Source organism: Heteronotia binoei, chromosome 10 (assembly GCF_032191835.1).
Source record: "Heteronotia binoei isolate CCM8104 ecotype False Entrance Well chromosome 10, APGP_CSIRO_Hbin_v1, whole genome shotgun sequence".
Classification (NCBI taxonomy): Eukaryota; Metazoa; Chordata; class Lepidosauria; order Squamata; family Gekkonidae; genus Heteronotia; species Heteronotia binoei.
The window spans coordinates 88,115,772-88,129,359 of record NC_083232.1 but is presented as its reverse complement, the minus strand read 5'-3'; the positions used below and the strand labels follow the sequence as shown (position 1 = coordinate 88,129,359).

At 44.4% G+C, this 13,588-nt stretch overlaps 1 protein-coding gene across 1 annotated transcript in view; it reads right to left on the bottom strand.

Moving 5' to 3' along the window:
* Positions 1 to 13,588, bottom strand: part of CNTNAP2 (contactin associated protein 2) — a 1,690,081-nt gene that overhangs the window by 751,543 nt on the left and 924,950 nt on the right. The window lies entirely within an intron of this gene.

The following is a 13,588-nucleotide window of genomic DNA, read 5'->3' as shown; positions in this document are numbered from 1 at the left end:
TGTCTTTGCACAACACTGTGTTAACATTCCTTGAGAATGGCTCAGTAGGCTTTGTAGCATAGGGCGGAGCTGTGGCTCAGTTAGTAGAGTATCTGTTTGGCATCCAGAAGGTCCTAAGTTCAATCCCCAACATCTCCCAGCAAAGAAAATAAAAAAGGATTATTACTGTGCATAAAAGAAGTACTCATGTATTGTACGAAAGGATACGACTGGTTATAAACATCACAGTAATATGTTACTTTGAAAGTTATGTAGTGCTTAGAACTTCAGACTAGGCTCTGGAAGACTCAGGTTCAAATCCCTAATTTGGCATGGAAGCTTAATAGGTGACTGTGGGTTGTTCTGGGGACATCATGTGTCAGTCACCGCCTCTGGTTTCCCATTGGCTGACTCCCGTTCCCCACCTACTGCAGGCCCAGGAACACTGAACAAACTGCTAAAACAGTCTTACGTCAGAGACAGACACATCTCTGATGCTTCTCTGTGTCCTCTCCAACCTCAGAAAGGGCTGCCATTCTACTGCAGCCTCATGAAGTGCTTCCTCAGAGGCCATGGTGGCTGCCTCTTTCCTGTCACTTCCTCCCTCCCTCCTCCCCTTAGCCTCACCCCAGAATAGATGAGGATTGGGCCACTGTGGTGCAGAGTAGCAAAGCTATAAAACTGCTGTCCTAAGCTCTGCTCATGACCTGAGTTCGATCCCAGCGAAAGCTGGTTCAGGTAGCCGGTTCGAGGTTGATGCAGCCTTCCATCCTCTCGAGGTCGGTAAAATGAGTACCCAGCTTGCTGGGGGAAAACATAGATGACTAGGGAAGGCAATGGCAAATCATCCCGTAAAAAGTCTACCATGAAAGTGTTGTGAAAGCAACATCACTCCAGAGTTGGAAACGACTTGTGTTTGCACAAGGGACTACCTTTACTTTTAGTCCCTTGTGCAAGAACCGAGTCATTACCGACCCATGGGGTGATGTCACATCACGATGTTTTCTTGGCAGACTTTTTACGGGATGGTTTGCCATTGCCTTCCCCAGTCATCTACACTTTACCTCCAGCAAGCTGGGTACTGTGTACATTTGTTCTGAATGGCTGCTGTGCACACTTTGGATAACTCCAAGTAGTGAATGAATTCTGTAGACCATCAGCATCCTTCCTTCGCTTTCAGCAATCAAGAAACTTTGGAGGAAGGAAAGCTTGAATTCGGAACATTTTAACTTTACAAAAATTATCATCATCTATCCCCAGCGCACTGACTGGGGCTGCATGTGGACAATGAGAATTTTAATGGAACATTTGAAACACTTAAGTAGCGGTGCATCCATTTGACATGAATATCTTTTTTTCGAGCCTCCCCATGATTTTCTCTGTGCTGCCCCCGCTAGTCTTTCCATGCATTATTTTTAAAAAATCCTTAACTTGCTTATTTAAAGTATGCAACCTTAACCCTCCTGCGAGTCATAGGAACTCCAGTTTCATGTGCAAATTAGATATGTTAATGAAGCATATTCCATCCTGCTAGAATTTCTTTTAAATGGCATTACTTTAAAATTAGGACTCTCGAGATTGTCACTTTGATTGAACAAGGAGAAACAGATGTTTCTGTTATAAGAGACATGGAGGAAGAAATGGTTTAATGAACGCCATTTCCCCCCCCCCCCTTGCAAGATCTTAAAAATCTAGTAAGAAATAACGAAAGATGCCATATGCTAATTATTCTTCAAACAACGTTTATGGCAGCCAAGCCTCAAATGTCTTTATAGACCTGATTTTGAGGAATCAAATGAGAATGGAGCAATGCTTGCAACTAAAATGAGCATGTGGAAGTCTACTCCCATTAAATAGATCTTAACACCAGTAGCAATATGGTGATAATTTCAGAGGGCATTTGTATTGGTCTGCTCTTGGGAGCTCTTGGAGGATTGGCTACATCTGGTGGTGTGGTCTAATATGCAAAGGAGCTCCTGCTAGAATTCCACCCCTGTCCAGCGTTATCAGAAAGGCCAACTCCTTAGATACCGCCCAAATTATGTTGGTCTCTAAGGTGCCACTGGACTCAGCTCTAGCTGTTCTACATATTCAGTGTAATCCAAAGCAGAGTTTGTGGTATGAGCCCTGAAGGTTGTTGCAATCTGCCACCAACATCTTCTGGTCATCGCTGGCCCAAAGGACGCCTGTCTTGTCTCAACCAGGGCCAGGGCCTTTTTGGTCCCAGCCCCAATCTGGTAGAATCAGCTCCCTATAGAGATACGGGCTTTACCGGATTTGTTACCTTTCCGTAGGGTATGTAAGACGGAGCTGTTTCACCAGGCGTTTGGTTGAGGCAAGCGAGCATTCTTTTCCTTATTGCCTGTCCCATCGGCTATCCTCCCCCACAGTGATCCGTCATCTGAATTATTATATCTGGGCCACTGATTATACTGCACCCTGCACTATGAGCCCACCCACCTTTGTTATACAGTACTGTGTTGTGTTGTTATTTTAATTGCATTTCATTGGTTTTATTGTATTTGACTGGTTTTACTTGGATGTAATCCACCCTGAGCCCACCTGGGAAAGGGTGGGATATAAATTTACCAAAATAAATAAATAAATAAAGTGCCATCAAGTCACAGCTGATTTATGGCGACCCTGTAGGGTTTTTAAGGCAAGAGAGGAACAGAGGTGGTTTGCCATTGCCTGACTCTGCATAGCAACCATGAACTTTCTTGGTGGTCTCCCTTCCAAGTGCCAACAAGGGCCAACCCTGCGTAGCTTTTGAGATCTGGCAAGATGAAACTAATATGACATCTGATGAAATCAGGGCTGTGTGGTGTTATACCTTTCTAACACGATGGAAGTATACGGGCTTAGGAGGATGGAACTCCGTTTAAGATGGTATTGTTATTCATCCAGTAGACACCACTGTTAGTCCATCCTCGAATGTACTTTGCACTAACTGGTCAGAATTCGTTTGTGGCCCCACAAACCCTTTGAAAGGGACCACAGTCCCTAGGATGTGGGTGTTGTTTTCTTTTTAAAAAATAGGCTTGTCTCCATTTTCGCACAAGTTGCCCCGGAGCTGCGAGTTGGCCTGCAGCTCTTCTGCAGCAAGCGAGATCCTCTTGACATGTGATTTCTGCTTGCTACGGAAAAACGGCGGGCCAACTCGCAGCTCCAGGGCAACTTGTGCGAAAACAGAGACAAGCCCTGGGAGCAAAAGGGCTCTCCACCAGGAACAAGCCCTAGTACAAAATCGGCCAAAATCTCCAGAAAGGCTAAAGGCACACTTTTTAAAAGAATGCAAATCAAGAAAGATTCTGAATAAAAATGAGCTGAATTGATGGACCACATTGTGCCCATTTTCATGATCCCTCTTCTCCTCCCATTCTATCCCATGCTCTGAATTGTTCCAGGAACATCTGAAAGGCCCCTTAAAGTTCATGCTAGAATGCTGATTTTTCCCTATGATGACGTATCCCAGAGTTTGTATACCTCGAAAAGACAGAAAATGGCTTCAAAAGTATCGTAACACATATCAGCATATAGCAATGGGCTGGAAAAGAGTTTACAATGCACATTAGCAGACACAGCAGTACAGAGCAACAGGCTTCCAAATTAGCCTGCTAATTCCAGACTTGTTTTTAAAGCCACAGGTTTACATGCATTATTCAGCAATCAGCAGGAAAGTAGTGTTATTTTTCAAGCATACCATGCACATCTTCTCATACCACAGGGGCATAAAACCCCCTCAAGAACCATGATTTGGTGCTGTAATATCTTGGGGGAAACAGTCATACACTCCAAGGTGTTTAGCCCCAGTACCAGGAGCTCCCTCCCATCTCTGTTCCACATTTCAAGTTTATGCCTGTACTCAAATAAATTTTTGAAAGAAGCCAGCGGCATCATAGTATAGACCAGGGGTGGAGAACAGTGGCTCTTCAGATGTTTTTTTGCCTACAACTCCCATCAGCCCCAGCCAGCGTGGCCAATGACTGTGGCTGATGGGAGTTGTAGGCAAAAAACATCTGGAGAGCCACTGTTCCCCAACCCTGGTATAGACTGATTCTGGTGTTGGTGTTGGGGAGATATATGAAAACTATGAATGAGCGGATCGCTCCCAGCTTTACCCTGGCTGAGATGTGCAGCCTCCACTGCTGGGATTTTGCTCTGATGATCTTCCATCAAAAGTTACCGAACTGCAAGCAACAGAACTCAAAGAACAAAAAGAGAATGTGCCTCCCTGTCTCCTCCCATGCCTGAGGAGACTGAGAATGAGCACTGTGGATCTTGAGAAAGCTGTCAGGGCCCGGGTTGCAGATAAGGAACGACGGCAGCCAACGTCCGGCAGCTGGCCAGAACTCTGTCAGCCGGCTAGGTCAGTCCACAAAGCAAAGTCAGAGTCCAGAAGTTCAAGTCCAAGGTTCAGGCCGGGTCAGGAGTTACACGGGTTCTCGCAGCAAGCAAGAGGGTGCAGAGCGTAGTCACGTCCCAGGAGGATCGTTTGTTGCCAGCACAGTTTGCCTTGAGGTCAGGGTTACAGATATACTGTGCTGGCTTGTTAACTTGTTAGTACTCCGGGCTGAGATCTCTCCTCCCACGCATGCGTGCATCTCTCCATCTGTTTCTGAACTCCTGTCGCCTCCTCTCCCGTAGCCGGCTTACAGGAGGTGGTGATTCAGGAGGGGATGCGCTAGGGCCTGGTGTGGCCTGATCAGTTTCAGGTGGCTCCTGCTCTGAGTTAGCAAGGGCGGGGGCTGAGCTAGGGCCCGGTGTGGCCTGATCAGTTTCAGGTGGCTCCTGCTCTGAGTTAGCAAGGGCTGGGTCTGGGGCAGGCACGACAAAAGCAATGTAAGTCACAGGGGTCGTTTTGTAGAAAAAGAGGTGGTGGAGCTCATTGGCATAACTCATTAGCATATGCCACTGCTCCCCACCAGCTAAAAGCAACCCGACACAAGAAAGGAGAGCCCCGTGCGAGCGAGGCCTGCTTGGGATGGCTAGAGATCCAGCCAGCCCAAGCAGGCCTCGCTTTCCTGGGGCTCTCTTGGGTCACTTCCCCCCACAGTAAAAATTTTTCTTGTGCTCATTACCATGGTTTATTATGAGAGATGTCCATCATGTGTTAAACTGCACATGTGTGTGTGCATCAATATGGAAGGGGGAGTCAGCCTCTGTCAAGCCAACTAGTTCTGCTGGGGAGAGCCAGTTTGGTGTAGTGGTTAAGTGTGCGGACTCTTATCTGAGAGAACCGGGCTTGATTCCCCACTCCTCCACTTGCACCTGCTGGAATGGCCTTGGGTCAGCCATAGCTCTCGCAAGAGTGGTCCTTGAAAGGGCAGCTGCTGTGAGAGCCCTCTCAGCCCCACCCACCTCACAGGGTGTCTGTTGTGTGGGAGGAGAAGACATAGAAGATTGTAAGCTGCTCTGAGTCTCTGATTCAGGGAGAAGGGCAGGGAATAAATCTACAATTCTTCTTCTTCTTCTAATGGTATCAAAATTGAATATGGACGTGAGTTGAGTGAATTTTCAGAATAGTAAAGCAGGAAGATTTAGCAGACTTTTCGAAACGCCTGAAGCTGCTGTCAGTTGTAAAGCCTCTGGAAACCCAATTTTTGTTTGAAAGCATCTTTTAACAATGCTCTTTAGCAACACTCTGGAGAATGGCATGCACCAGCCTGCATATGCAATTAATGCCATATAATTGCTACCTCTGAAGATTTGAAGAAATGCAGTACTAAGAGTCCTCACCTTTGCTCTGCTTCCACAAATGAAACCAAAGATGTGCCTCACGGTTTACTCATATATAATTTCTTTAGAAACCATCCCTTTTTAACCATCAATTTGCAGGAGAAGAGGTGCCCTTTTATCGTCCTGCAGGGCAAATAAGGTGGTGCTCATTTTGCTAATATTCTCCATCAGCAAAAATAGAAGCTCCTAATTGTAAAACAAGCACAACTTTTGTTCTAATGGCAGCCAGTGGCTCAACATTGCTGTCATATCAAACCATGATTCAGGAACATAAGAAGAGCCCTGCTGGATCACATTAATAGTCCATCTAGGCCACCATTCTATCTCTCAGCTCAAAAACCAGCTGTATGATGGGAAGGTGCTCCACACCACTCAGCTGTCTCAGGCTGTCTTCCTCAGCCCACCTTAAAGGGACTGCACAAGGCAGTTGAAAAAACAAACAAAAAACAGCTGCATTGTGGGGAGGTGCTCCCCACTGCTCAGCTGTTTCATGCTGTCTCCCACCCCATAGCTGTTTTTCGGGTTTTCTGTAAACCCTGTTCAAAGGGACGGTGGTCCCTTTCAAAAAGTTTGTGGGGCCACGAACCAATTCAGTTTGTAAACAAACCTGGTTCGGTTCGGTTCGTGGGTTGCCTCATCCCTAGTCTAAACAACTTGATTAGAGAAGTTGCCAACACTTTCATTCCTTAGAAATTAAGAAAAACAAGAAAATGCCTTGGAAAATAAGTTTCGGAAGCCTGCAGTGCTCACCTTCACTGTGAAGATGCCCCTTCACAGCCCTGCATGCTCTTTCTTGAACTATATATTTGCAGTGACTGAAATGAGATGATCTAACAAAAACACATTAATTGCTAGAGGATATGTCTGCACAATGAAAAATCTACATGACATATAAAAAAAAATCTACATGACATCATTAGACCCATAATCCTCTCCCCCTCCTCTGTCAAGAAATGTTGTTTTTAGAGAATGCTGCAGCTGGGTCTAAAATGCGAAACAACAGATCATTAAACAGGCTGAAGGGTATACAACGTTTCCCTCTCTGTGTCCCCATAGAAAGTTACCTATGCTGTAGCCTTTTCTGGGAGGAGCTTAGAGCCACCTAACAAAAGCATGGCTGAGGAAAAATTTGAATCTGGTTTGTTGCAGGCTTGTGATTGCACAGAAAGTTCCCCTGTTCCACAGAAGTTATCTGACTGAAGCATGTATAAGTGGTTCATCGCAGCTGCTACATTTATTTGAAAATACAGAAAACTTTTTTTAAAATCTTGATTTTTTAAATGGATGTCAATTCAATTTCCATTTCTTAGAGGCCCGTTCCCCACTCCCGATCCCCCTGCAAACCTTTAAAAAGAAAACGAGAACTAAAAAATGAAAGGATTTACTGCCCGTTGTTCTTTTCAACAAAAGCCATTCAAAACAAAAATGAAAATGCTGGCATTTCAGATCGTCGGCTTGTATTTTCCTAAACACACCTGGTACCATATTCTTTCCAAGCGATAGAAGTTATACCTGAATATCTAACACAATTGCTGGAGGATGTGCGACCTCCCTTTCCTCTTATGACCTGCCTGAAGCGGAAAAAGGCTCTTTCTGTATTTTCTTTCCCAAGAGAAACAAAAGAAGTTGCTTGAAGTTTTTCTTTCACAGGATTATTCCTCCTTGCCCTTAAAAAGATACACAGACAGGGTTCAATCGTCTGAAGGAACCATGTTGTGCAAAACTTATGCAGAATTTCATGATGGGTGGTTCAACAACTCAGCCAGGTGGACACACTGAAGATGACATGGATCAGGGGGAGAAGCTGCTATACAGAACAGGCCATTTCTCTGCAAAGCCAAGACATGGATCTCTCAAAACTAAGGTTGCTACGCTCACACTGGGGGCTAGGAATCCCGTCCCCAGTTGCTGCCCCTCACTACAATCAGCTGGCTGGCAGGGGGGAATTACGAGCAGTGGGGGAAGGTCTAGCCAGGCAAGGCAGTGATATCATGGGTGATGTCATTTCCCATACACGCCAGAAATGATGTCACTGCATTTCTGGCAATGCATGATACTCTGGTGTTTGGGCAAAATATGGTAAAAGTGGCTTCCATCATAGAGTTTTTGCCCAAATTTCAGAGCATCCCATGTCACGGGCAAAATGACAATGTCACTTCCTGTGTACACTGAAAGTGATGTCACTGAGATGCCAGGTGAGGCTTCACCAGTTTCTAGTAAGTCTTCCCACTTCTTGCCAGCTGCCTGGGGAGACCTGGCAACCCTACTCCTAGGCCCACAACAATGAATTCTTAAACCTTGGACCTCCATGTTACCAAACCATGTGCTCTACTCTCCTTGTCCATATCTCACTCAAGTGTACAAGTTGTTGGTACCATACATGAACACATGTAGGTCTAATTCACATAGCACCGGTAGCACACACACCACCATTACCTTCTATATGCTATGTCGGTGAACACTGGATTTTTGATTGAATGATTGATAGCATGGCCAAGTTATGCACAGGAAGCATATACTAATCTAAAATACAGAACCAAGTTGATACAACGGGTACGCAGACCAATTGGGCAACCCCCTAAATACTAATATCTAAATTTTCAATCCACTCAGTCACAGCTGGGTAGAGTTCAAAGAGCTCTGTCTCATCTCCCGGGGAAAGCAGGACGCTTACATTCCTGTGACAGATGGAAAATAGATTGGCAGACTGCCCCACAATCTCATTCAGGTCCTGGTATATTGCCGTTGAAACGAGAGGTCTGCAACAGGTCTGGCGGATAATTATGTCTTCTGAAGGTGTCCTTCCAACAGCATAAAAGTGTTTTGAACATGAAACAGTCCTAGGCAATTCACATGACTGTCATCTTTTGATCCCAGACTGTAGCATGTCCTGGCTTCCCACCTGTGGCCAGCAGACTGTGCACAAACAGAGCTTTGCCAGCCTCCCTAGTTCACCTTTACCGATTTTTTTTTTTTGCAAGAACATACACATTTCCTTCCCCCCCTTTCTCCTTCCTGTAGAGATTTGATGCCAAACTTTATATATGTTAGTTGCCCTGTCATACATCTGATTACTAATTATGAGACCCGTCGCCAATAAATCATGAAAACAAATTATCCCTGCATCACCCTTTGCTCACGGTAACAACATCCTGACGCTTAATAGCAGCTGTCAGGAACTGTTTATGAAGATAAATCATTGAGCCACGCAAATCATGAGATGAATTGTAATAAATCAGTCGACGGGGTGGGAGGGGGGTCCCAAAGGATCTCGTGACACTGTCAGTTAAACACGGGTGAGCACAACTTAGTTTTCATTCCAACACAGACGCCGTTGCCGCTGACAACTGTACCCACATAGGTGGCCTGCAAATCGTCGGGGGACTTGCACAAGGAACGGTTGCATTAGAAATCCTGTTCTCGTGCAGAACTCTTTTGGCACTTCATTTAGCTTTTTTTTTTTTTGTCATCTGCCCACCGTTTCTCCCTCTCTCTCAGAAGAAAAATTATAAAGCGAAAAACCTGTTTCTTTTCAGCCCGAGCCCTCGCGCAAAAATACTTCCACTTATGGAAGAAGTTAATGCGGGTATCAGCTCTGCTGTCGCTTCAGAAAGACCAGCAGAGCAAGAAATGCCGGAGCCTGATGCAATAGCACAGCTTTTGATCAAATGGCATGAGGTTGCGTCGTCATCTGGCGTTCCGGTTATTCGCCGGGAAAGCAAACGGTAAATTAGGGGACAGGATGCGGTTGCACGTCCTTCTTTTAAGAGTCATACCCCGTGCACAGATGCCAGTCACACCTTCCTTTGAGTTTATTCACATTATCCAGCTATAGATAGGAAAAACATTGCCAAACAATCAATGTGTCTAGACAAGACAAGTGTTACTATTTTATAATATGGTGGGTTCTATACAGTCATGAGGCCAGGTAGTAGTGAACACAGCTCCTTTATTGAATACAGCATGGTATAGCGCTGCCTACGAAGACTGAAAACTAGGGCCGCGGGGGCCCCTATATATACACACCCAAAGCTCCCACACTGCCTGTGACTGGACCATTCAAACCAGTCGGGGGCTCTTGATTGGAGGAGGGCAGCAGGATTTCGATCCTGCTGCTTATTGTTCCCGAGTCCCCCAAGCTTTGTCCTTCAGGCCCCAGTGAGGCCGGGAAGAACTCCATCTTATAGATACAATTCTAAGCACATACACAACATTTTTGTATTTGTATTTTTTTGCAATTCCCACTGGAAACATTTTCGTACATTAAAATGTATCCCTCTTAAAAAGGGGAGAATAAAGTTTTCATAGTCACTGGTCCCCATTAATGGAGAATCTGTGTCTGTAAAACCTTTATTAGGCATCTGCTCACAAGAATCCGTATAATAGCAAGTAGGAGGCAATGCAATTATATTATAAAAGAAAATGCCACTTAAAACTGTAAACATCTAAATTTAGTATAAAATCAACGCTAAACTAAGAAATAATTCTATCAATACTTCTTTGTTTTTTCCCCCTAACTTGAGAAATTTGATAAACCTAGACGACCATCGCACTCAGCTGGATCATTGCCTTCCAGTAGAAGTAGACAAGGAAATATGAGTATTAGTTGGAACATGCATGCAAGCCGAGTGAAGACACGACTGCTTAAAATTTAAGCAGCTCAGATATTACTTTCCAACCCTGCTGAGGATTCACAGCTTCGGTTAGTACCAATACTGAAGGGGAAGGCATGGACAAGGCAACGGAAAGAGAGAGTAAGGTGAAGGAGGAAAGAATCGATCTGGGGGTATCTGGGGCTCTGTGGGGGCTATTTTTTGAGGTAGAGGCACCAAATTTGCTACATAGCTGCTGGTGCCTCTTGTCAACCCCCCCCCCAGTTTTTAAAAAAAGATTGGACTAGGGGTCCAATTCTGTGGGCCCCAGAAGAAGGTGCCCCCATCCTCCATCAATTCCAATGGTGAGGAAAAAAAAGACATTTAAAGGATATATAGTCTCACATCACATTACAAAACCTTTATTGGCATAACAGGAACATAGTCTCCTCAAATGCAAGCTGCGGTTGAATACCATAGGCATTTAAAGAGCTTTTGGTCTCTATAAATGCCTTCTCCAAGCCACAGCTTCACTCAGAAGGAGTTTCTTCAGGGGAAACATCTGAAAAAATTTGAAAGGAAGGAAGAAACTCCAGATTCACCTCAAAATTTCAGTAGTAATTCTAGACCGGGGGATGTCAAACATGTGGCCCGGGGGTCTAATTAGGCCCCCAAGCAACTGGCTGTCATCTGCTTCCTTCTTCCTCTTCACCAGCCATTTTCTAGTTGACAACTGAGGAGGATCAGGGGACTTTTGAATGGTGGCAACCATGCTGTTCCCCATCCGCATGATACATCCAGCCTTTTAAAAACGATATTATGATGTTATAACGTTCCTGCATATACACAAAAAGGAGCTTCCGTTGCTAAGTACAAAATGACACATTTAGCGTACTTCATAATTATTGAATAATACTGTTATGAATTGGTGTATCGAGTTTGACAATTGCCAGCCATTTTCTTAGTCGGCGACTAAAGATGGCTGATTGAAATAGCAGCAATCATGCTGTTTCCCACAATGCATCAAGCCTTTTAAAAACCCCCCCAGTGTTATGATGTTTTAACATTACTGCTCGTGCACACAATAAAGGAGGTTCCATCACTGATGAAGCGCATGGTGACACGGCTGCACAATCCCTTGGAAGTGTGGAGCACGTGGGGAGGGTTGGATCCAAATTCAAGGGGGGGGGGGAATCCCCCAAACAAATGTCCATTTTGCAGAAGGGGTGTTGCAAAATTGAAACATCAATTAGAGAGTCAACTCACCAGGACACAGTGGCAACACCGAAGTGTGGGAAAGGTCCAAGAGTTTCAGGGGATGAACTTTCAAGAATCAAACTTCTGTTTGTCAGACATGAGTAGTTCATATGTTGGTTCATTAGCTTTGCCATATGCAGAATGATTTCTTTGGCAATGGTATGTAACAGGAAGAAATTACAGCTAGAACAAGGCAGAATATTGCAGCTAATTGTCCAATTTATTAATAATATTGCTCTCTAGTTGTTTGCAAGTGGTGGTACATGTCTTACATAGAGTTAGGCTTTAGTAGAGTTAACTGCTAGATGAATCGACTAGACCCTTTGTGAGTCCAGCTTTAATTAGGTAGGACAAATGTTCACTGGCACAGCTGTGAGTAAAGGTTATGTTGTGTGTTATTTTATAATTCATCATCTCAAAAACCTACATTGGTGGTTCAAGGACATGGCACTTTTTTGAGCAGGAATGCACAGGAACACAGCGCTGGCTGGCTTGGCATCAGGGGTGTGGCCTAATATGAAAATGAGTTCCTGCTGGGCTTTTTCTACCAAAATAGCCCTGTGTGAAACAATGGTGACATCAGGGGGTTTGACCTAATATGCAAATGAGTTCCTGCTGGGCTTTTTCTATTAAAAAGCCCTATGTGAAACAATGGTGATGCCAGGAGGTGTGGCCTAATACGCAAATAAGTTCCTGCAGGGCTTCTTCTACAAAAAAGCCCCGTTGAAGAGATATGCCTGAAGTAGCACCATTAACATTTATTTGATTGTTTTATTGTTTTAATATTGTTTTTGTTTACTGTCTATTTTAAGAACATAAGAGAAGCCAGTTGGATCAGGCCAGTGGCCCATCCAGTCCAACACTCTGTGTCACACAGTGGCCAATATATGTGTGTGTGTGTATATATGCACACTCACACACACATATACATACATACATATACACACATACACACACACGCACATATATATATACATATATATACCGTGGCTAATAGCCACTGATGGACTTCTGCTCCATATTTTTATCCAATCCCCTCTTAAAGCTGGCTATGCTTGTGGCCGCCACCACCTCCTGTGGCAGTGAATTCCACATGTTAATCACCCTTTGGGTGAAGAAGTACTTCCTTTTATCCATTTTAACCTGACTGCTCAGCAATTTCATTGAATGCCCACGAGTTCTTGTATTGTGAGAAAGGGAGAAAAGCACTTCTTTCTCTTTCTCCATCCCATGCATAATTCTCAATCCCATGCATTTTATGCTGTTAGCTGCCTTGATTCTGCATAGAATGGGTGGGATATAAATATAACATAAATAAATAAAATAAATAAATGCAGTTTTGTTTAAATATGATCAAGTGATTGGTCAAAAGGGCTGATGAATCAACCCAAAGCTCCTTGATCAGTTGCCAGCCCTTGCTTTTCATAAAACGTGTCTAATATGGGATATTGAATTGTTTATTCACACAAGCGAAGCAATGTTGGAGAAGTTTCAGTCACAGAAGGAAGCACTGGCTTCTAGGAGTTGGTTGTGTGGGGAAAACAGAAATTGCTGTTCATCTCCCAGGAGCAGTTTCAGGTCGGTAGCCATATTGATCTACGGTAGAAGAGCAAGATTTGAGTCCAATAAGGTTTCCAAGTCAAAGCTCCCCTTGGTCAGATGAACGTAGAAATGCAGATCCCTGTGCCCTTAAGGGCTTTGACTCTTGAAAGCTTATACCCTGGCAATTGGTCCTTAATGTGCTACTGGACTCGAATTTTGCTCATCTTCCATGAGTACGAGTCTCTGATGCTACAGCGGTGCATGATCTGATTCAGAATGTATGAATCAGCCCAACATGTATGTATGTAAATTGTCTGATGTTATAAAACCACCACTCCTGACCACAAATGAGGAGAAGGAGACTGGATTTTGGCCTCACCCTTCAGTTAGAGTCTCGGAGAGGCTTACAATCTCCCTCTCTTCCTCTCCCCACAACAGACACCCTGTGATGTAGGTAGGCTCAGAGAGCTCAGAAAGAA